The sequence below is a fragment of the Rutidosis leptorrhynchoides genome, chromosome 3 (assembly GCF_046630445.1).
Source record: "Rutidosis leptorrhynchoides isolate AG116_Rl617_1_P2 chromosome 3, CSIRO_AGI_Rlap_v1, whole genome shotgun sequence".
Taxonomy (NCBI): domain Eukaryota; kingdom Viridiplantae; phylum Streptophyta; class Magnoliopsida; order Asterales; family Asteraceae; genus Rutidosis; species Rutidosis leptorrhynchoides.
Window position 1 is genome coordinate 79,734,854 of NC_092335.1, and position 24,093 is coordinate 79,758,946.

The window sequence follows — 24,093 nt, forward strand, 5'->3', positions numbered from 1 at the left end:
ATGTATGCAAGCAACCAATGAGTTGAAGGATAAGTGTTATGATTTGTGCCCAAATGTTTTGTGTTTTGTGTTTTATTACTTTCCTATAACTCACTAAGTGTAAAAACTTACCCCCATGATGTTTTATGTTTTAGGTACTAAAGTCCATCGTGAAGGTAAGGAACCCGTGTGAAGCACTTGAGGAGCATTGGCATTAGAGTAAGTGGTATTGCAAGTCCCTTATTGTAAACACGCTCCATGGTTACCGCTTATCAACGCCTAGTGTTTTGGTATGAGTCATGTTTATTGTTGTCAAACTTGGGACCTAATGATGGTTGGAGTATGAAAACATGTTTTGAAGTCTAATTGTTGTTTATGGATGGTCTAAGATATTAGAAACTGAATCTTTATGTTGGTGGATGAATTATGCTGTTTTAAATGTGTTTGAGAATGATGAAATGTGCAAAAGTTGGTTTAAGTAAAATGTTGCAGGTCAGGCACCCGGACCAGTGTTATGTCGCGCCGCGGCCAAGGGCTCCGCGCCGCGGCAATGAACTAAGGTTCAAAACAGAAGTTGGGTTAAGGAGATAAAAATTTTATGTGTTGTGTCGCGCCGCGACAAGGCAGGCCGCGCCGCGGCAAATGCCTTGTCCGGCCAGTAACTTAACTTTTCAAAAAAAAAAAAAAATTTACTCGAATCAAGGCGTTAAAGTACCATAATTGGGGTTTGGACAAAAGAACGACACTTGTGGAAATTAGACTATGGACTATTAATGGGCTTTATATTTGTTTAACTAAATGATAGTTTGTTAATTTTAATATAAAGATTTACAATTGGACGCCCCTATAAATAACCATATACACTCGATCGGACACGATGGGTGGGGTATTTATATGTACGAATAATAGTTCATTTAACCGGACACGTGAATGGATTAATAGTCACAAGAATTATTAAAACAGGGGTGAAATTATGTACAAGGACACTTGGCATAATTGATAACAAAGTATTAAAATCTTGTTACAGTTTAAGTCCCCAATTAGTTAGAATATTTGACTTCGGGTATAAGGATAATTTGACGAGGATACTCGCACTTTATATTTATGACTAATGGACTGTTATGGATAAAAACTAGACGGACATATTAAATAATCCAGGACAAAGGACAATTAACCCCTGGGCATAAAACTAAAATCAACACGTCAAACATCATGATTACGGAAGTTTAAATAAGCATAATTCTTTTATTTCATATTTAATTTCCTTTATTTTATATTTAATTGCACTTCTAATTATCGTACTTTTATTTATTGTCATTGTATTTAATTGCACTTTTAATTATCATACTTTTTAATTATCGCAAGTTTATTTTATCACAATTTTATTTATCGCAATTTCATTATCGTTATTTACTTTACGCTTTAAATTAAGTCTTTTATTTATTTAATATTTTACATTAGGTTTTAACTGCGACTAAAGTTTAAAAATCGACAAACTGGTCATTAAACGGTAAAAACCCCCCTTTATAATAATAATATTACTTATATATATATTTGTATTTTTTATAAATTAAAACTAATATAGCGTTAAGCTTTGTTTAAAAGATTCCCTGTGGAACGAACCGGACTTACTAAAAACTACACTACTGTACGATTAGGTACACTGCCTATAAGTGTTGTAGCAAGGTTTAAGTATATCCATTCTATAAATAAATAAATACCTTGTGTAAAATTGTATCGTATTTAATAGTTTTTTCCTAGTAAAATAAAGCTATTTCATATACACCTCGCATAACATCAAGTATTTTTAAAACCTTGCTACAACACTTATAGGTATTAACACCTAGTTTTCGGTATTAGTTGCAATTGTTCTATTTACAAGTGATATTCGTTTAAATATTAAAAGGTGAAGACAAAAGACAGATTCGACGAATTGAAGACGCAAACGACCAAAAAGCTCAAAAGTACAAAATACAATCAAAGAGGTTCCAATTATTGATGAGAAACGTCTAAAAATGACAAGAGTATAAGACGCAAAACGCAAATTACACGATATAAAATAGTACGCAAGGACGTTCGAAAATCCGGAACCAGGACATGAGTCAACTCTCAACGCGCGACGTAACGGACCAAAAATTATAAGTCTACTATGCACAAGAATATAATATAATATATAAATAATTATATTAATTATTTATATTTTATATTTATATATATATTATGTCGGCAAAGCTAAGATCCAAATTGGAGTGAGCTGGAAATTCAAACTCCGCGACTCGCGGATTTTGAAGGGAAAATTGACCGCGACTCGCGGAGCACTCAAATCCAAATCTGCCTATAAAAGGCAGCGCATTTTGATCGTTTTAAATATACTAATTCTGTCTATCTCTCAAAAATGTATATATATATATATATATATATATATATATATATATATATATATATATATATATATATATATATATATATATATATATATATATATATATATATATATATATATATATATATATATATATATATATATATATATATATATTAATTTTAATTTTAATTTTAATTTCCAATAATAAGGGTATGTTAGCGAATGTTGTAAGGGTGTAAGTCGAAATTTTGTCCGTGTAACGCTACGCTATTTTTAATCATTGTAAGTTATGTTAAACCTTTTTACATTAATGTCTCGTAGCTAAGTTATTATTATGCTTATTTAAAACGAAGTAATCATGATGTTAGGCTAAATATTAAAATTGGGTAATTGGGCTTTGTACCATAATTGGGGTTTGGACAAAAGAACGACACATGTGGAAATTAGACTATGGGCTATTAATGGGCTTTATATTTATTTAACTAAATGATAGTTTGTTAATTTTAATATAAAGATTTACAATTACACGTCCCTATAAATAACCATATACACTCGATCGGACACGATGGGCGGGGTATTTATATGTACGAATAATAGTTCATTTAACCGGACACGTGAATGGATTAATAGTCACTAGAATTATTAAAATAGGGGTGAAATTATGTACAAGGACACTTGGCATAATTGATAACAAAGTATTAAAATCTTGTTACAGTTTAAGTCCCCTATTAGTTGGAATATTTGACTTCGGGTATAAGGATAATTTGACGAGGATTTTAATATAAAGATTTACATAATACTTTGTTATCAATTATGCCAAGTGTCCTTGTACATAATTTCACCCCTGTTTTAATAATTTTAGTGACTATTAATCCAATCACGTATCCGGTTAAATGAACTATTATTCGTACATATAAATACCCCGCCCATCGTGTCCGATCGAGTGTATATGGTTATTTATAGGGACGTCCAATTGTAAATCTTTATATTAAAATTAACAAACTATCATTTATTTAAACAAATATAAAGCCCATTAATAGCCCATAGTCTAATTTCCACATGTGTCGTTCTTTTGTCCAAACCCCAATTATGGTACAAAGCCCAATTACCCAATTTTAATATTTAGCCCAACATCATGATTACTTCGTTTTAAATAAGCATAATAATAACTTAGCTACGAGACATTAATGTAAAAAGGTTGAACATAACTTACAATGATTAAAAATAGCGTAGCGTTACACGGACAGAATTTGGACTTACACCCTTACAACATTCGCTAACATACCCTTATTATTGGAAATTAAAATTAAAATTAAAATTAAAATATATATATATATATATATATATATATATATATATATATATATATATATATATATATATACGTTTTTGAGAGATAGATAGAATTAGGATATTTAAAACGATCAAAATGCGTTGCCTTTTATAGGCAGATTTGGATTTGAGTGCTCCGCGAGTCGCGGTCAATTTCCCCTTCAAACTCCGCGAGTCGCGGAGTTTGAATTTCCAGCTCACTCCAATTTGGATCTTAGCTTTGCCGACATAATATATATATAAATATAAAATATAAATAATTAATATAATTATTTATATATTATATTATATTCTTGTGCATAGTAGACTTATAATTTTTGGTCCGTTACGTCGCGCATTGAGAGTTGACTCATGTCCTGGTTCCGGATTTTCGAACGTCCTTGCGTACTATTTTATATCGTGTACTTTGCGTTTTGCGTCTTATACTCTTGTCATTTTTAGACGTTTCTCATCAATAATTGGAATCTCTTTGATTGTATTTTGTACTTTTGAGTTTTTTGGTTGTTTGCGTCTTCAATTCGTCGAATCTGTCTTTTGTCTTCACCTTTTAATATTTAAACGAATATCACTTGTAAATAGAACAATTGCAACTAAAATCTTGTCTTTCTTGAGGAATAATGCTATGAAATAACTATGTGTTATGCGAGGTGTATATGAAATAGCTTTATTTTACTAGGAAAAAACTATTAAATACGATACAATTTTATACAAGATATTTATTTATTTATTTATAGAATGGATATACTTAAACCTTGCTACAACACTTATAGGCAGTGTACCTAATCGTACAGTAGTGTAGTGTTTAGTAAGTCTGGTTCGTTCCACAGGGAATCTTTTAAACAAAGCTTAACGCTATATTAGTTTTAATTTATAAAAAATACAAATATATATATAAGTAATATTATTATTATAAAGGGGTGTTTTTACCGTTTAATGACCGGTTTGTCGATTTTTAAACTTTAGTCGCAGTTAAAACCTAATGTAAAATATTAAATAAATAAAAGACTTAATTTAAAGCGTAAAGTAAATAACGATAATGAAATTGCGATAAATAAAAGTGTGATAAAGTAAACTTGCGATAATTAAAAAGTACGATAATTAAAAGTGCAATTAAATACAATGACAATAAATAGAAGTACGATAATTAGAAGTGCAATTAAATATAAAATAAAGGAAATTAAATATGAAATAAAAGAATTATGCTTATTTAAACTTCCGTAATCATGATGTTTGACGTGTTGATTTTAGTTTTATGCCCATGGGTTAATTGTCCTTTGTCCTGGATTATTTAATATGTCTGTCTGGTTTTTGTCCATAACAGTCCATCAGTCATAAATATAAAGTGCGAGTATCCTCGTCAAATTATCCTTATACCTGAAGTCAAATATTTCAACTAACTGGGGACTTAAACTGTAACAAGATTTTAATACTTTGTTATCAATTATGCCAAGTGTCCTTGTACATAATTTCACCCCTGTTTTAATAATTCTAGTGACTATTAATCCATTAACGTGTCCGGTTAAATGAACTATTATTCGTACATATAAATACCCCGCCCATCGTGTCCGATCGGGTGTATATGGTTATTTATAGGGACGTCCAATTGAAAATCTTTATATTAAAATTAACAAACTATCATTTAGTTAAACAAATATAAAGCCCATTAATAGCCCATAGTCTAATTTTCACAAGTGTCGTTCTTTTGTCCAAACCCCAATTATGGTACAAAGCCCAATTACCCAATTTTAATATTTAGCCCAATATCATGATTACTTTGTTTTAAATAAGCATAATAATAACTTAGCTACGAGACATTAATGTAAAAAGATTGAACAAAACTTACAATGATTAAAAATAGCGTAGCGTTACACGGAAAGAATTTCGACTTACACCCTTACAACATTCGCTAACATACCCTTATTATTGGAAATTAAAATTAAAATTAAAATTAAAATTAAAAAAAATATATATATATATATATATATACGTTTTTGAGAGATAGATAGAATTAGGATATTTAAAACGATCAAAATGCGTTGCCTTTTATAGGCAGATTTGGATTTGAGTGCTCCGCGAGTCGCGATCAATTTCCCCTTCAAACTCCGCGAGTCGCGGAGTTTGAATTTTCAGCTCACTCCAATTTGGATCTTAGCTTTGCCGACATAATATATATATAAATATAAAATATAAATAATTAATATAATTATTTATATATTATATTATATTCTTGTGCATAGTAGACTTATAATTTTTGGTCCGTTACGTCGCGCGTTGAGAGTTGACTCGTGTCCCGGTTCCGGATTTTCGAACGTCCTTGCGTACTATTTTATATCGTGTACTTTGCGTTTTGCGTCTTATACTCTTGTCATTTTTAGACGTTTCTCATCAATAATTGGAACCTCTTTGATTGTATTTTGTACTTTTGAGCTTTTTGGTCGTTTGCGTCTTCAATTCGTCGAATCTGTCTTTCGTCTTCACCTTTTAATATTTAAACGAATATCACTTGTAAATAGAACAATTGCAACTAAAATCTTGTCTTTCTTGAGGAATAATGCTATGAAATATGTGTTCATTTTTAGCATTATCAATATTCCCACACTTAAGCGTTGCTTGTCCTCAAGCAATATAGTCTTGAAATAAAAACATACTTGAATCACTTCTTTATTCTTCACACTTTTTACATCAGTGATTTCAATACGGCGGTATGAACAATGGTAGTAACGATGTGGTTTACAGTCCCACATGACTATAAAATTTAGATCCATTAAGGAAATTGGATCTTTATGAAAACATTTGATCTTTTGAAAATTAAATCTAGCTTTTACCCCAGATAAGTTTTCCGGAATAACCCTTCACCGGTATTTGCAAATTCTTTTTGTGGGTTTGGTGGGTTTCAGATTTGAAAACTTTAGCTCAAAACTTGTGGTTTTGTGTCACCCACTTGCTAACCTTGTATTGGGAAAGCAACACGTCCAGTATACTTGCTCCGTATATTACCTTTCGGTAAACTACCGTCCGGTTGTAAAGGAAAGCGATGAACAAGAAACTGTTAAGGCAATGTCCCATGACATGCAGATGATTATGGACTTTAATGTGTCGGATGCTAGTACTATCCTTGGTAGGAGCAATAGTAAAGATCAACCTATAATTTTTTGGTCTGGCACAAGGTCCTGTCTCCGACCATGCAATGAAACCACCGTTCTTACGGTTGACACCCGATTTGGTTCAGGTGATCTAATGAATTCCAGTTGAATTCCTAGAATTTTACGTTCAATGGTAATGAACGCATTGAAAATGGGTTTTCAGAAAACAAATCGGTTTTAATTTTTGATCAAAATATTTTCTCGTTCAAGCTCGAGTTTAGATATCATTGAATTCCATGAGTTTGAATTCTCAATCTTTAAGGTCAATCTCAAGGATTGAGTAATATCAGTCTTAAAAGCTGATTTTTGATCTTTTAAGGAGATTATCCTTTCTGGGGATCTGATTCATTAGTCTTATCAAGCTAATTTGCACGGTGCCCCCCATTGTACGAGATAAATCCTTCTCATGGTTAGGATAAATCTGACCACTTGGCGACCCTGTTTGATGCTGAGGTCCGTGGATTTTCTGCTGATTTTAGTGATGACTTTTCTAGATTTTTCTTCAACCTACAGCTGGTCTGAACGACAACTTCTTGACCTAAATCAAGAAGCGCGTATCTTTTTTGGAAGACTTTACTTCCTTTAAATGATGGAATTGATTCATCGTGTAGATCCATCTCTTCTTTTCTTTCATCGGGTAAAACAGTTAATTATCGTCTAAAACAAAAGTATTTTCAATTATTTGTACAAAAATATGTGATATATATTTTGAATAACTTGGTAAAAATTTCCCACACTTGACTTTTATTTTCCTTTCTTTACCTTTTTATTTTCCTCTATTCCATTCTTAAATGAATTCTAACATTTTTGTGTTGTTTCTCAATTTATGTCCTTTCCGAGGTAACGACAATTTCGGTATTAACACCAAGTTTTCATCGTTTATAAATATGTATAAACATGATTTTGAATTCATTTAGTTTGAAAATTTTGAAAAATTTTACTAGAAGTGGGTAGTCAGTATATAAGACTAGAGCTATTCTTTGAAAGAATTTAACTCCTTCCCACACTTAAGATCTTGCAATGCCCTCATTTGCAAGAAATCAATAACAATTTAAATTATTGAGGGTGATTAGCGCAGAAAAATGATTAAATTTTACCATAGTTCCCAAACATATTGTTGTTTGTGTTGAATGGTAAATGGTGCACATCATTTGTTCATTCCGTTTGTTGTTATATCACATTTATTTTGCATCTTGTCGTCAAAATTAGTTGCTTTTGCTGAAATTAATGCCAATCTTTGAAAATGCGTTGTTTTACCCTGTTGTGTACATAAGATAAACTGCAAACATATATACATATTTTTGAAGTTTGGTATATTACCCCACATTCAAAAATTATTAAAATCTAATAATAAAAGTTAGAAAATTATAAAAACTATTACAATATCAACATAAGTGCTAAATGTAGTAACATTACAAAAATAAAATAAATAAAACTAAATAAACTATGGTTGATACTGATACCAGTAGGGATTCCATGCATAACCGTATGTGTTATAGAATGCTTCAGCTGGGTTATAAGTAGGATACGGTGGTTGAATCTCTATAGACCAGGGAGGAAATACGGGCTTTGGAGTAGGAATATAGTTTCTGCCTACATGTTGGCAATGAGCTATGATGTGGTTTGATGAACTTGCCAATCTTCAAATGCTCGATGTCTAGCATTTTCATACTCTTGTGAAGCTATAAACCTTTGCATTGATCTCTTTCCCCCTCCCACATTACCTGGCTATTGATCTCTTTCAACCTGTGGATGTCTTCCATTATATGGTACTGCGGCGTTATTTCGCCTCTTCAAAACCTTAGCACCATGATATACATTTAAACCAATTGTATCGTGGGGTTCTGGTTCTTCGATTAATAATCCCCCCGACTTATATCCACATCGAGATACTCAGTAATTAATGTAATAAATATACCACCTCCTATTATACTGTGCGGTCTCATCCCCCTAACCATAGCCGGTAAATAATAACCCACACAATAAGGTATACTTACAGCGCTTTTTGGGTCTCGAATACACATGTGGTAAAATAAATCTTGCTCATTTACCTTTTCCTTATTTTTACCTCGCTGTGTAATCGAGTTCACTAGAAACCTGTGAATTACTCTTAACTCAGCTCTATCTATATCCGTATAAAAGTAATTTCCCCCTTTAAATCGGTGATGGCTAGTCATTTGACTCCATACACCATGCGTATCAAAATTTTCATCAATCTTCCTACTATTTAATATCAACCCTTGACAATCGGCAGATGCTAGCTCCTCAGGCATATATATACGTAAGGCCTGAGCCATGTCTAGTAGAGACATGTGGCGCATCGAACCTCCTAACAAAAATCTAATAAAAGTTCGATCGGTTAAAGTAGCTACCCGTGAAAGGACCCGTCCTAATCCATCCGGACGAAGTCCATATTGATTACAAACGATTCACAATAGTTGATTACATCGCGAGGTACTTGACATCTATATGATACATTTTACAAACATTGCATTCGTTTTTAAAAGACAAACTTTCATTTACATCAACAGTTAACAACATGCATACCATTTTATAATATATCCATCTATAATTGACTTAATAATAATCTTGATGAACTCAATGACTCGAATGCAACGTCTTTTGAAATATGTAATGAATGACTCCAAGTAATATCTCTAAAATGAGCAAATGCACAGCGGAAGATTTCTTTCGTACCTGAGAATAAACATGCTTTAAAGTGTCAACCAAAAGGTTGGTGAGTTCATTAGTTTATCATAAATAATCATTTCCATCGTTTTAATAGACCACAAGATTTCATATTTCCATTTCTCATAATCATACGTCCCATGCATAGAGACAAAAATATCATTCATATGGATTGAACACCTGGTAACCGACATTCACAATATGTATATAAGAATATCCCCATCATTCCGGGATCCTCCTTCGGACATGATGTAAATTTCGAAGTACTAAAGCATCCGGTACTTTGGATGGGGCTTGTTGGGCCCGATAGATCTATCTTTAGAGTTCGCGTCAATTAGGGTGTCTGTTCCCTAATTCTTAGATTACCAGACTTAATAAAAAGGGGCATATTTGACTTCGATAATTCAACCATAGAATGTAGTTTCGATTATTTGTGTCTATATCGTAAAACATTTATAAAAGCAGCGCATGTATTCTCAGTCCCAAAAATATATATATATATATATATATATAAAGTGAGTAATGAAAACTCACACATATAAATATTGTAAAACAGTTAATAAAGCATTTACATGTATTCGCAGTTCAAAATATATTTCAAAAGCATTTAATAAAGCAGTTGTAAAAACAGCGCATGTATTCTCACCTAATGTATTTTGTAGTAAAAATACATATGACTATATTGAACAATTCAGGGTTGGCCTCGGATTCACGAACCTATATCACGTATATATATATTAACACACATAGTTGTAATTGAACAAATTTATATATATAAGGATTTATTAGTTATATCATTTTTATATTAGTAATCTATATGTTTCATATATTTATTTTATATATTTAAATTAGATAAAATATTAAGTTTGTTATGTTATAGGTATTTAATACATTTTTGTATATATATGTATATATATCTTTTTCTTTTAATACTAAAATAATATTAGAATTGATAAAATAATCATAATGATAATAGAGTTAAAAATGATACTTTTATTATCAATGATAAAATGATAACTTTAATAAAGATAATAATTTTAATAAAAATGATAATTTTTAATAATAATGTTTACTAATAATAATAATTCTAAAAATAATGACTTTCTTAATAATCATAATGATACTAATATTTATTTTAATACTTATAATAATACTACTAATAATATTGCTCATACTTATGATAATAATAATTATAATCACAATTTTAATATTTTGTCTTAGTTAAATAATAATAAAAATAATAACAATAATAATAACAATAATAATAATAATAATAATAACAATAATACTAAGTGTCATAATTATAATAACAATAACAATCATCATAATAACAATTCTAATAATAATAATCTAATACTAATAATAATAATAATAATAATAATAATAATAATAATAATAATAATAATAATAATAATAATAATAATAATAATAATAATAATAATAATAATAATAATAATAATAATAATAATAATAATAATAATAATAATAGAAATAAATACAACAATATGTTATACCTTTGTAATATTAAAAAGACTTAGAGTGCCCGAGACGGGACTCGAACTCGCGACCTCACGCTCACCCGTTAACGCCTTTACCCAGTCCACTATAACCTCTTTTCTGAATTAACTAGGTATCTAAATCCTTTTAACCCAATATATTACGATCCCAAAAATATATGATAGCCCAATCAGAAAAACTTAATTGGATCTCGGCCCAATCATCAAAATGAGAAACTCTCGGCCCGTACTTAAATCCCATAACATAACCGATTCTCAATTAGGTTTAAAGGATATCACGTTTTAGGTTTTTGCAGTTTCCATTTTTGATCTAACTGAAATCGGGAATAGGAACAGATTAACAATGATAGATCGAAGGTTCATGGAGACCTCCGATGATGCTGGTTGACCGGAGTATGGCAGACTAGCGTCAGTCACTTCTCTTCACCGTTACCCGATTTATAGTTTCATCATCCTTCATCGATCGATCATTTAATTGATCAATCAAATAATTCAAGTAAGTATTTGATTCATAAATTATTCTCCTAATTTATTCATCCCTTTATGTATACTATATATATATATATATATATATATATAAATCAAATGGAAACAGTAATGAATGGGTGTTGAATAGCAAAAAAGAAGCAGGAAAAATAGTTGCAGCTACAATGATATATCAAAAAAATACATCAGTAGTCTTGATAGGTTTGGGTCGTGTGTTGGTGACGATGTTCGAGTAGAAAGATGAATAGAAGCAGAAAGATTCAAACTGAAATTAAGTATATGTGATGTTTGATAATAATTTAATGGTAGTGTTGTGGTGATTTTTCTTTCGAAGTGAAACAGAAAATTAATTGCAGCAATATCGGCTAACATATAAAGATTTGTGGCATATGAATAATAATATAGGAGTAGAAATGTGTGATTGGTTAAATAGATAATTATAGTGGTGTTTGTGGTGTTTACTTATTCAAAACCACAAACAGAAAATGGATAGCAGCAGATGGGGTTCTTAGGCTGCCAAACAGCAATATCATTGTTCTGTAGCAGCTGCAGGTGGCGTACTTGTGTGGTGTTTTATAGTGACTGTAGCAACAACCATTCGAGAATGATATGCAGGTTGTAGAAGGATTATTGTAACTAAATATTGATAAAGTAATGGGTTTTCTTTTGCAGGTTGTAAAGGATTATTGTATCTGAATATTGATAAAGTAATGGGTTTTCTTTTGCAGGTGGTGATATAGGTAGGTGTACGTGATAGTTGATATTATAAGTGGATTAGTTTCGTTTATCAATTGGAATGGAGTGGATAGGAATCTTGATGTGGACTGATTAAAGACCCAGTACACAAAGAAATATAAACAAACAAAAAGAGAAAAGGATTTCTAACTGAATTTAAAGTCTTGTGATTGTTTGGAATCAACTTGTACTGGTTTCAGACAGAAATCAATGTTATCAATAGTTTGAAAATGATTGATAAACTGGATACGTTCCATTCTGTTCTTATACATATGTATGTACAGTGTTCATATATTTTTATATATCTGTATATGAAATCTTGTAAATACATCAGTATTTTTGAGTATGTATCTCGTGTCCTGTATTTGTATAATTAGTATATATGTATATTAGTATGTATCTGCACTCATATATAGTATATAGTATATGTATTTATATGTTTTGTATATAATCGATTTTTACATCCATTCATTTATATATATATATATATATATATATATATATATATATATATATATATATATATATATATATATATATATATATATATATATATATATATATATATATATATATATATATATATATATGTATATATAACTTAAATCTAATTAATTTTTAATATTTATCAATGCATTATTGATAATACCATTATTAACATTTATTTTGATAAAAATACTAATATTAATACTAATAAATGATAATAGTAAAATAATAATAATATCATTACTAAATATAATAGATTATATACTTTAAATAAAATATAATTAATAATTTCGATAGTACTGATATAATAATAGTATCACTAATAATAATAGTAACTTTAAGAGCCTTATTATGATAATAATAATAATATTTGTTATTGATAACGTAATAATAATGTCTAATAATAATACAACTTATAATTATGATATAACAATTTTCATATTTCCATTCTTATATACTAATATTAATACTACAATCATTGATATTAATAAATAAAGCAATTATAACAAATATATATTAAATTTGTAATTTACATTTAATTATAAATTTTATATGATATTATATTTTTAATATTTAATATTCATACGTTTTTTATATATTACCATATAATAATAATTATTGATAAGAATCATACATATATAGTTTCTTATCATATATATTTATATATATATTATATATATATATATATATATATATATATATATATATATATATATATATATATATATATATATATATATATATATATATATATATATATATATATATATATATATATATATATATATATATATATATATATATATTCATTTTAATATTACTAAATTATTATTATTATTTTACATTTTAATTACACACAATTGTTCGTGAATCGTCTGGCATAGGTCAAAAGGGAAAATGCATCCATGTAAATGTTCCAAAGTTTTCGAGACTCAACATTACAGATTTTACTTATCGTGTCAGAAACATATAAAGATTAAGTTTAAATTTGGTCGAAAATTCCCGGGTCATCACAGTACCTACCCGTTAAAGAAATTTCGTCCCGAAATTTGAGTGAGGTGGTCATGGCTAACAATAAGAATGTTTTCATGACAACTATGCGTTGATAAATTAGAGTTTTATCATTATTGAGTAATACAGATAAAACAATTCGATTATTCGAAGAGTACGATTGAAGCTATCACCAAAGAGTGAAATAGGAAAGTAAAGATTCATCTTATCTTTTGACAGAGTTAGGGTTGAATTTAGAAATAAAGTTCGTCTTAACTTTTGACGTCATCTTGGTTGAATTCCGGAATTCAAGGGATTTTAAGAAATTTTTCGAAATATAAAAGATTTGATTCTTCAGCGAATAAGGGAATTAAGATCTCTATAATTAAATACGGTGATCTGCCTCAATTACTCTGTCTGATATTTCCATTATAAATTTATCTTTTCCGTTCCATTAGTTTCCACCACTTCTATACCTTCTTTCTCAGTTCATATATCCAAAAGATTATAATAATGCTTAATTCGGTTCTTATCCTTGTTCTTATTCTGATTATCGAAATGATCGTTCTTCTTTTCCAACTCCCACCTGAAGAATCTGTTTATTTCTATTATGCTCTAGAGATTATTGTATTTATAATCCTCTCGTGTCTTTATATTGCTATACGTACTGATATCCACGGTTTGTAATTTCGGTGTTGTTATCAGGCTTTATATTTCTCCTTATATTTCAATGTCCCCCTTTCTGTTTCTTATAATCATTGTCATCCACGGTTAGTACTCCCTCCTATTTGTTGCAATTTATACTCCAATTTCTATTTCAGAACTTTGTCCCTTCGTTTCTTCTTCTGGTGATTTGGCATCTCTTGTAATGGTCCAGAATTCGCAGATATAAGTTTCAGAATGAACATTATTAATGTTCTAAATAAGAAAGAACGTAATAGCATGATTTGATTTGTTAAATTATCAGAATCATTGAGAATAGAACTATCAAGAATATATTTTCTTGATATGTTTAGAATTTATTCAGAATGAAAGAGTTATGTAACATGGCACAAGATGACGTTATGATCTGTGAATCATCATGTCCCAATAGAAACTCAGCATGACTTACTGTAATATAATAACATTGATCAAGTGTCATTATATTATATTAACTCATGCATCAATTCCCAACATTACTTCAATAGCATTCACATTTTAAGCTCGAAAGTTTACAGAATATAGAAACTAACAGCTTCTATATGATGTAATACTGATAGCATGAAAAGATTAATGATTTTAGATAATATTAGTTATGAAAATATATTCAGAAATATCAAGGATATTTATAATGAAAGACACAATAATATCTCGGAATATCTAAGATCGGAGGATGATGGAGACTATTGTCCGCAAGGGTTTAGAGTAAAGAGCAAGATATTCACTAAAGACTTTAGCAGGCATTGAATTATTTGGATTCTTTGAAGTCAAACTTATTCTTTATGATTTGTCCACGACTTCCTTCATAGTTTCGCATAATCCGCTTTTCGGTACTAAATTTTCTATTTAATGTTCCCAATATAATGACACACAAGAAGCACGAAGAGGTATATAATTTAGGACGAGAATATTTATGAAAATATCCTCAGAAATATCGAGGATATTTATGATGATATTTTGGAATTTCTAAGTTCGATGGTTGATGGAGAAAGATTTTCCGCAAGATTTTAACATGAGTACAGAGCAAGATATTCGTTGAAGGTTTCATCGGATCCAGAATTACCTGGATTCTTTGAATATATGGTATGGTCCTTGTATTTGTCCTTGGTCTCCTTCGTGGTTAGCTCAATCCATTTTCCAGTTCCAACTTTTATGAGCTTTTCCAACATACTATTCTTTATCATCAAACTTTCGATGATTATGGTCGTTTACGGTTGTCTATGGTTTCTGCTGCTTCATTCAGCTTTTTCAACATTCAGAGTATTGATTTGTGACAGATTGCTTTTCAGAATTCCATAAGGAGAGATCATAATTCTAAGAGATAAATGTCATACATATAACTGTTGATGTAGATATGCTGTGAGTTTTCAAAGTACTAATTTCTGATTCCCTATAATTGGTATGGCAGTTCTCGTCATAAGATGTGGATGAGTATATGATAGGGTTTCAATGAATAAATATAATGATTTGTCAGGGAGATTTAGGCCAAGAAGTAACGAGGTTGCTGGTACGTCTGCTGGTAATATGGTGGAATGTAAAAGAATTCTCCGGTATCAAAAGGGTAATCGTATATATCAGGATTATAGTAAGGCTACCTCGAATGACAAGTCAAAGTTGACTTGCTGGAGCTGTGACAAAATTGGCTACTTTGAAAATGGATCGCAAAGTTATTTTTGCTAATAAATGCCAAAGGATCTGATGCGGCTACGTGTTAAACTTTTACTCAATTGTCGAGAGTTTCTCAGGTGCATAACTATATGCATAAATATTTCCTTTCGTTAATGAAGTGCGGTTGATTCATCCTATCGATTGAGGTGTTTTCAAGAATCATGAAAGGTTTGAACGCAGATTGTAATCGTCAAGATACAAATGAGGTTTAAGATGAAATCAAGTGGCAAACTTGAAGAATTGTTTAGTTTCATATATTATAATCAATATTTTAATTCATTTTAATTGTCAAATGTTATTAGACCACAGTCGATAGTCTACTGTTGACAGTCCAATAATTCATATATAGTTTAATATATAATATTCGAATTAATTAATACGTGTCGTGACCCGTATACATCTCAGACTCGATCACAACTCAAAGTATATATATTATTTGAGAATCAACCTTAACCCTATATAGAAAACTCGATCATTACTGCATATAGAGTGTCTATGGTGATTCCAAATAATATATATAGATGCGTCGATATGATATGTCAAAACTTTGTATACGTGTCCCGATATTTAAAGTGCGTAAAATAAATAACAGAAATTAAATGACGATAATTAAAGTGCGTAAAATAAATAACAGAATGTAAATGACAATAAATAAAATTGCGAGAATTAAATTGCGATAATTAAGTGTACAATAAAGAATTAACAGTTAGCTAGGAACAGTTAACTAGGATTTTGTTAGCGTGAATTCTTAATAGAATTTCTTATAGTTAATTTGTTAGTTTCTAACAAATTTTATTTTATCACATGTTTTCTTCATTATGCCACTTGTTGGATTCTGATAAGTCAAAATTCAAATATGAAATTGAATGAAAATGGTTATTCTGTGGTGAACGGATTCGTATATCGGTGGATGTAAGTAGGATAGTAAACGACTGTTGAATCAGCTTCGAAGAATGTACAGTGTAACTTATTAATGTGAAATCTGAATATTCCTCGGGTATTACATACCCGTTAAAATATTTTCACTGTTAACAGTTTGTACAAAAGAATTTTAATTACAATCTTTATGAAAACATATATACATATATATTTTCTTCAGATGTAGTTATGGATTTAATGAGTCAATATTATATTAAACTTATTTGATTTACCGTTAGAACAAGAATATATAATCTCTAAAACATTAGAGATTACATAATTGCCATGTCGAATGAAGATAAAATAGATAGAACGATACGTAGTACGATGATTATACTCGAGGTACAGAATGAGATGTTGAGACATGGATTGTTGATGGTACTGATGCGGTTATTGATGGTCCTACTGGTGTTGGTGATGTTGCTGAAGCTGGTACATTTTGCACCATATTCTTCGAATTGATTATTCGAGCGCGAAGTTCGTTGACCTATTACTCCAGGGTGATTGTCGGTCGGAACGAGCGGATGAATAAGGTTCAGAATTGTGAATAGAATATGATCTTGTCGAGTTACCCTGGAAATGAGACTAAAAATGGTGTCTCGAACAGGTTCGCCGGTAAACGCTTCAGGTTCATTGTCAAGAGGTGAATTCGGTTGGTGGAAGGGATTGCCTTCTGCGCGTTTCCATTAATTAAGTCAACTACGAACCCATCAGATGAATTGATAATAGCTGATTGGTTTATTCATGCCGATGACGCTGTTTTCGGAGCTTAGGTGAACATTTATGTCGAAATAGCTGTCGAAATAACTATCGGAATAGCTATCGGAATCTGAGGGACTCGAACTGGTTGCAGGATTCATCTCGTACGATCAGATGAAGGATTTTCGATAAGAAATAGATTATAGGATGTAGATTAGTACCCTGCAATACATAATTTACATATGCATATATAATACTAAAATCCCATAAGTTACGGAGGAATCTACGGAAGTTATCAGGCAAAGTTACAGTAACAGATACGCTAAGATATGAAGTAGCAGATACGCTAAGATATGAATTTTGTCTATACACTATTCATACAGTCAATGCAGTAAAACGTGTCTAGACTAAGAATGATAAACAAGTGATTCTCTAAGAATGATAAGCAGGTAGTTTTTGATACAAAATGATAAGCAAAACTTTTGATATGTACACGGCCGAAGTCCAGACTCTATAATGCATCCTAATGACTTATCAGTTAGACACACTAATGCAGACATGGTTCGCTAAGACCACCGCTTTGATACCAACTGAAAGGACCCGTTCTAATCCATCCAAATGAAGTCCATATTGATTACAAACGATTCACAATAGTTGATTACATCGCGAGGTACTTGACCTCTATATGATACATTTTACAAATATTGCATTCGTTTTTAAAAGACAAACTTTCATTTACATCGACAGTTAACAACATGCATACCATTTTATAATATATCCATCTATAATTGACTTAATAATAATCTTGATGAACTCAATGACTCGAATGCAACGTCTTTTGAAATATGTAATGAATGACTCCAAGTAATATCTCTAAAATGAGAAAATGCACAGCGAAAGATTTCTTTCGTACCTGAGAATAAACATGCTTTAAAGTGTCAACCAAAAGGTTGGTGAGTTCATTAGTTTATCATAAATAATCATTTCCATCGTTTTAATAGACCACAAGATTTCATATTTCCATTTCTCATAATCATACGTCCCATGCATAGAGACAAAAATATCATTCATATGGATTGAACACCTGGTAACCGACATTCACAATATGTATATAAGAATATCCCCATCATTCCGGGATCCTCCTTCGGACATGATATAAATTTTGAAGTACTAAAGCATCCGGTACTTTGGATGGGGCTTGTTGGGCCCGATAGATCTTTCTTTAGAGTTCGCGTCAATTAGGGTGTCTGTTCCCTAATTCTTAGATTACCAGACTTAATAAAAAGGGGCATATTCGACTTCGATAATTCAACCATAGAATGTAGTTTCGATTACTTGTGTCTATATCGTAAAACATTTATAAAAGCAGCGCATGTATTCTCAGTCCCAAAAATATATATATAAAGGGAGTAATGAAAACTCACACATATAAATATTGTAAAACAGTTAATAAAGCATTTACATGTATTCGCAGTTCAAAATATATTTCAAAAGCATTTAATAAAGCAGTTATAAAAACAGCGCATGTATTCTCAGTCTCAAAAATGTAAAGAGTAAAAGGGAGCAATTGAAACTCACCTAATGTATTTTGTAGTAAAAATACATATGACTATATTGAACAATTCAGGGTTGGCCTCGGATTCACGAACCTATATCACGTATATATATATATATATTAACACACATAGTTGTAATTGAACAAATTTATATATATAAGGATTTATTAGTTATATCATTTTTATATTAGTAATCTATATGTTTCATATATTTATTTTATATATTTAAATTAGATAAAATATTAAGTTTGTTATGTTATAGGTATTTAATACATTTTTGTATATATATGTATACATATCTTTTTCTTTTAATACTAAAATAATATTAGAATTGATAAAATAATCATAATGATAATAGAGTTAAAAATGATACTTTTATTATCAATGATAAAATGATCACTTTAATAAAGATAATAATTTTAATAAAAATAATAATTTTTAATAATAATGTTTACTAATAATAATAATTCTAAAAATAATGACTTTCTGAATAATCATAATGATACTAATATTTATTTTAATACTTATAATAATACTACTAATAATATTACTCATACTTATGATAATAATAATTATAATCACAATTTTAATATTTTGTCTTAGTTAAATAATAATAAAAATAATAACAATAATAATAACAATAATAATAATAACAATAATACTAAGTGTCATAATTATAATAACAATAACAATCATCATAATAACAATTCTAATAATAATAATCTAATACTAATAATAATAATAATAGAAATAAATACAACAATATGTTATACCTTTGTAGTATTAAAAAGACTTAGAGTGCCCGAGACGGGACTCGAACTCGCGACCTCACGCTCACCCGTTAACGCCTTTACCCAGTCCACTGTAACCTCTTTTCTGAATTAACTAGGTATCTAAATCCTTTTAACCCAATATATTACGATCCCAAAAATATATGATAGCCCAATCAGAAAAACTTAATTGGATCTCGGCCCAATCATCAAAATGAGAAACTCTCGGCCCGTACTTAAATCCCATAACATAATCGGTTCTCAATTAGGTTTAAAGGATATCACGTTTTAGGTTTTTGCAGTTTCCATTTTTGATCTAACTGAAATCGGGAATAGGAACAGATTAACAATGATAGATCGAAGGTTCATGGAGACCTCCGATGATGTTGGTTGACCGGAGTATGGCAGACTAGCGTCAGTCACTTCTCTTCACCGTTACCCGATTTATAGTTTCATCATCCTTCATCGATCGATCATTTAATTGATCAATCAAATATATATATTTGATTCATATATATATATATATATATATATATATATATATATATATATATATATATTATTTTAAATCAAATGGAAACAGTAATGAATGGGTGTTGAATAGCGAAAAAGAAGCAGGAAAAATAGTTGCAGCTACAATGATATATCAAAAAAATACATCAGTAGTCTTGATAGGTTTGGGTCGTGTGTTGGTGACGATGTTCGAGTAGAAAGATGAATAGAAGCAGAAAGATTCAAACTGAAATTAAGTATATGTGATGTTTGATAATAATTTAATGGTAGTGTTGTGGTGATTTTTCTTTCGAAGTGAAACAGAAACTTAATTGCAGCAATATCGGCTAACATATAAAGATTTGTGGCATATGAATAATAATACAGGAGTAGAAATGTGTGATTGGTTAAATAGATAATTATAGTGGTGTTTGTGGTGTTTACTTATTCAAAACCACAAACAGAAAATGGATAGCAGCAGATGGGGTTCTTAGGCTGCCAAACAGCAATATCATTGTTCTGTAGCAGCTGCAGGTGGCGTACTTGTGTGGTGTTTTATAGTGACTGTAGCAACAACCATTCGAGAATGATATGCAGGTTGTAGAAGGATTATTGTAACTGAATATTGATAAAGTAATGGGTTTTCTTTTGCAGGTTGTAAAGGATTATTGTATCTGAATATTGATAAAGTAATGGGTTTTCTTTTGCAGGTGGTGATATAGGTAGGTGTACGTGATAGTTGATATTATAAGTGGATTAGTTTCGTTTATCAATTGGAATGGAGTGGATAGGAATCTTGATGTGGACAGATTAAAGACTCAGTACACAAAGAAATATAAACAAACAAAAAGAGAAAAGGATTTCTAACTGAATTTAAAGTCTTGTGATTGTTTGGAATCAACTTGTAATGGTTTCAGACAGAAATCAATGTTATCAATAGTTTGAAAATGATTGATAAACTGGATACGTTCCATTCTGTTCTTATACATATGTATGTACAGTGTTCATATATTTTTATATATCTGTATATGAAATCTTGTAAATACATCAGTATTTTTGAGTATGTATCTCGTGTACTGTATTTGTATAATTAGTATATATGTATATTAGTATGTATCTGCACTCATATATAGTATGTAGTATATGTATTTATATGTTTTGTATATAATCGATTTTTACATCCATTCATTATATATATATATATATATATATATATATATATATATATATATATATATATATATATATATATATATATATATATATATATATATATATATATATATATATATATATATATATATATATATATATATATGTATATATAACTTAAATCTAATTAATTTTTAATATTTATCAATGCATTATTGATAATACCATTATTAACATGTATTTTGATAAAAATACTAATATTAATACTAATAAATGATAATTGTAAAATAATAATAATATCATTACTAAATATAATAGATTATATACTTTAAATAAAATATAATTAATAATTTCGATAGCACTGATATAATAATAGTATCACTAATAATAATAGTAACTTTAAGAGCCTTATTATGATAATAATAATAATATTTGTTATTGATAACGTAATAATAATGTCTAATAATAATACAACTTATAATTATGATATAACAATTTTCATATTTCCATTCTTATATACTAATATTAATACTACAATCATTGATATTAATAAATAAAGCAATTATAACAAATATATATTAAATTTGTAATTTACATTTAATTATAAATTTTATATGATATTATATTTTTAATATTTAATATTCATACGTTTTTTTATATATTACCATATAATAATAATTATTGATAAGAATCATACATATATAGTTTCTTATCATATATATTTATATACATATATATATATATATATATATATATATATATATATATATATATATATATATATATATATATATATATATATATATATATATATATATTCATTTTAATATTACTAAATTATTATTATTATTTTACATTTTAATTACACACAATTGTTCGTGAATCGTCTGGCATAGGTCAAAAGGGCAAATGCATCCATGTAAATGTTTCAAAGTTTTCGAGACTCAACATTACAGATTTTACTTATCGTGTCGGAAACATATAAAGATTAAGTTTAAATTTGGTCGAAAATTCCCAGGTCATCACAACCCGATCATTTATTTCTATACTACACAATAATTCTTCACACCATACTTTATATACAGGTCTACGCATGTTGAATAATCGTACCCAATCATTAAAAGTAGAATTACCATACCTCTGTGTAAGTAATTCTCTAATCCGTTCGCCCAATCCTACAGCTTCTAACGGTTCCCATTCTATTACCCTAGGTACTTCAACAGCTTTAGAATGAAGAGTGTGCAAGCCCCTTTGGTATTTTGGATAATCTATCCAACGTCTATCTAATCTCAAGTTCGGGTGCAAATCTTCCACGTGCATATATGAAAATGTCATAACTGGATGAGGTATATCTTGTTTGTAATAGTTATCAACATCCTGTTGTTTCGCATTCTCAGGAGGAGCAATGCGAGCTTGGGATGAAGATTCACCCCTTTCAGTCTGCAAAACACATCAAACACAATTTTTGTGCATCCGAATATGCATTAGTGTCAGCAAAATTATCAATCAAAATAATTACAATGACATGTTCAATTTATATCAAACTTATGCTCATTTTCATATTTTTATCAAATCTACACTTTTTCAAATAAGCATATACGAAAATGTTCACCAAGTTCATAAGCATTCAACTCAAATAACATGTCAAAATAATCATTATTAGCAATTAAACAAGTTTCAAATGGCATTATCTCTCAAAAATCAAGTTCATGAATTTTAGACTTGAAAAAGTCCACTTTAATTCTCAAAAATCATGTTTAGGCTCAAATTTTGGATCATTTAACTACCTAAACATGTTACACTACTTAATTTAGCAATAATTCATGACAAAAATTGGCCATAACCTGTTTATATCAAAAAGCCCCAAATTGCTCAAGAACACAAACCCTAGATTACTCAAAATTTGAAGTTTAAGGCTTCTAATCATGTTAAATAGCATCAATCTAGGTTATACAAGCATAATATATAAGCAATTTAAGCATCATTACACTAAAAAGCATCAAAATCGAATTGGGTATAAATTTGTTCAAGAACACTAATTTTCGGATTAAATGGGTGTTTTGATGAAGAAATTACCGTTTTTCTTGAGAAAGTCCTTGTTAATAGTCTCCTCATTGTGATTTTTGTGAAAGATTTGATGAAAAATGGCCAAAAATTGCGAATTTGGGAGGCTTTTTTCGGGGTTTTTTTTTCGTAGAAAAATGAAGAGTGTGTTTTGGGGACTATCTGATCTTGCGTTTTATTTTTTTTTCTGGAATTTGCATCCTCCGCAAGTCGCGGTGTATAGCACCTTCAAACTCCGCGAGTCGCGGTGTCATTTTTTTTTTTATATAAAAACCTTAACTTATAAAATAATTAATTAATTAATTTTAAAATGTTGTTTCCCTTGTTATTTAGGACGAGGTCGTTTCGGAACGA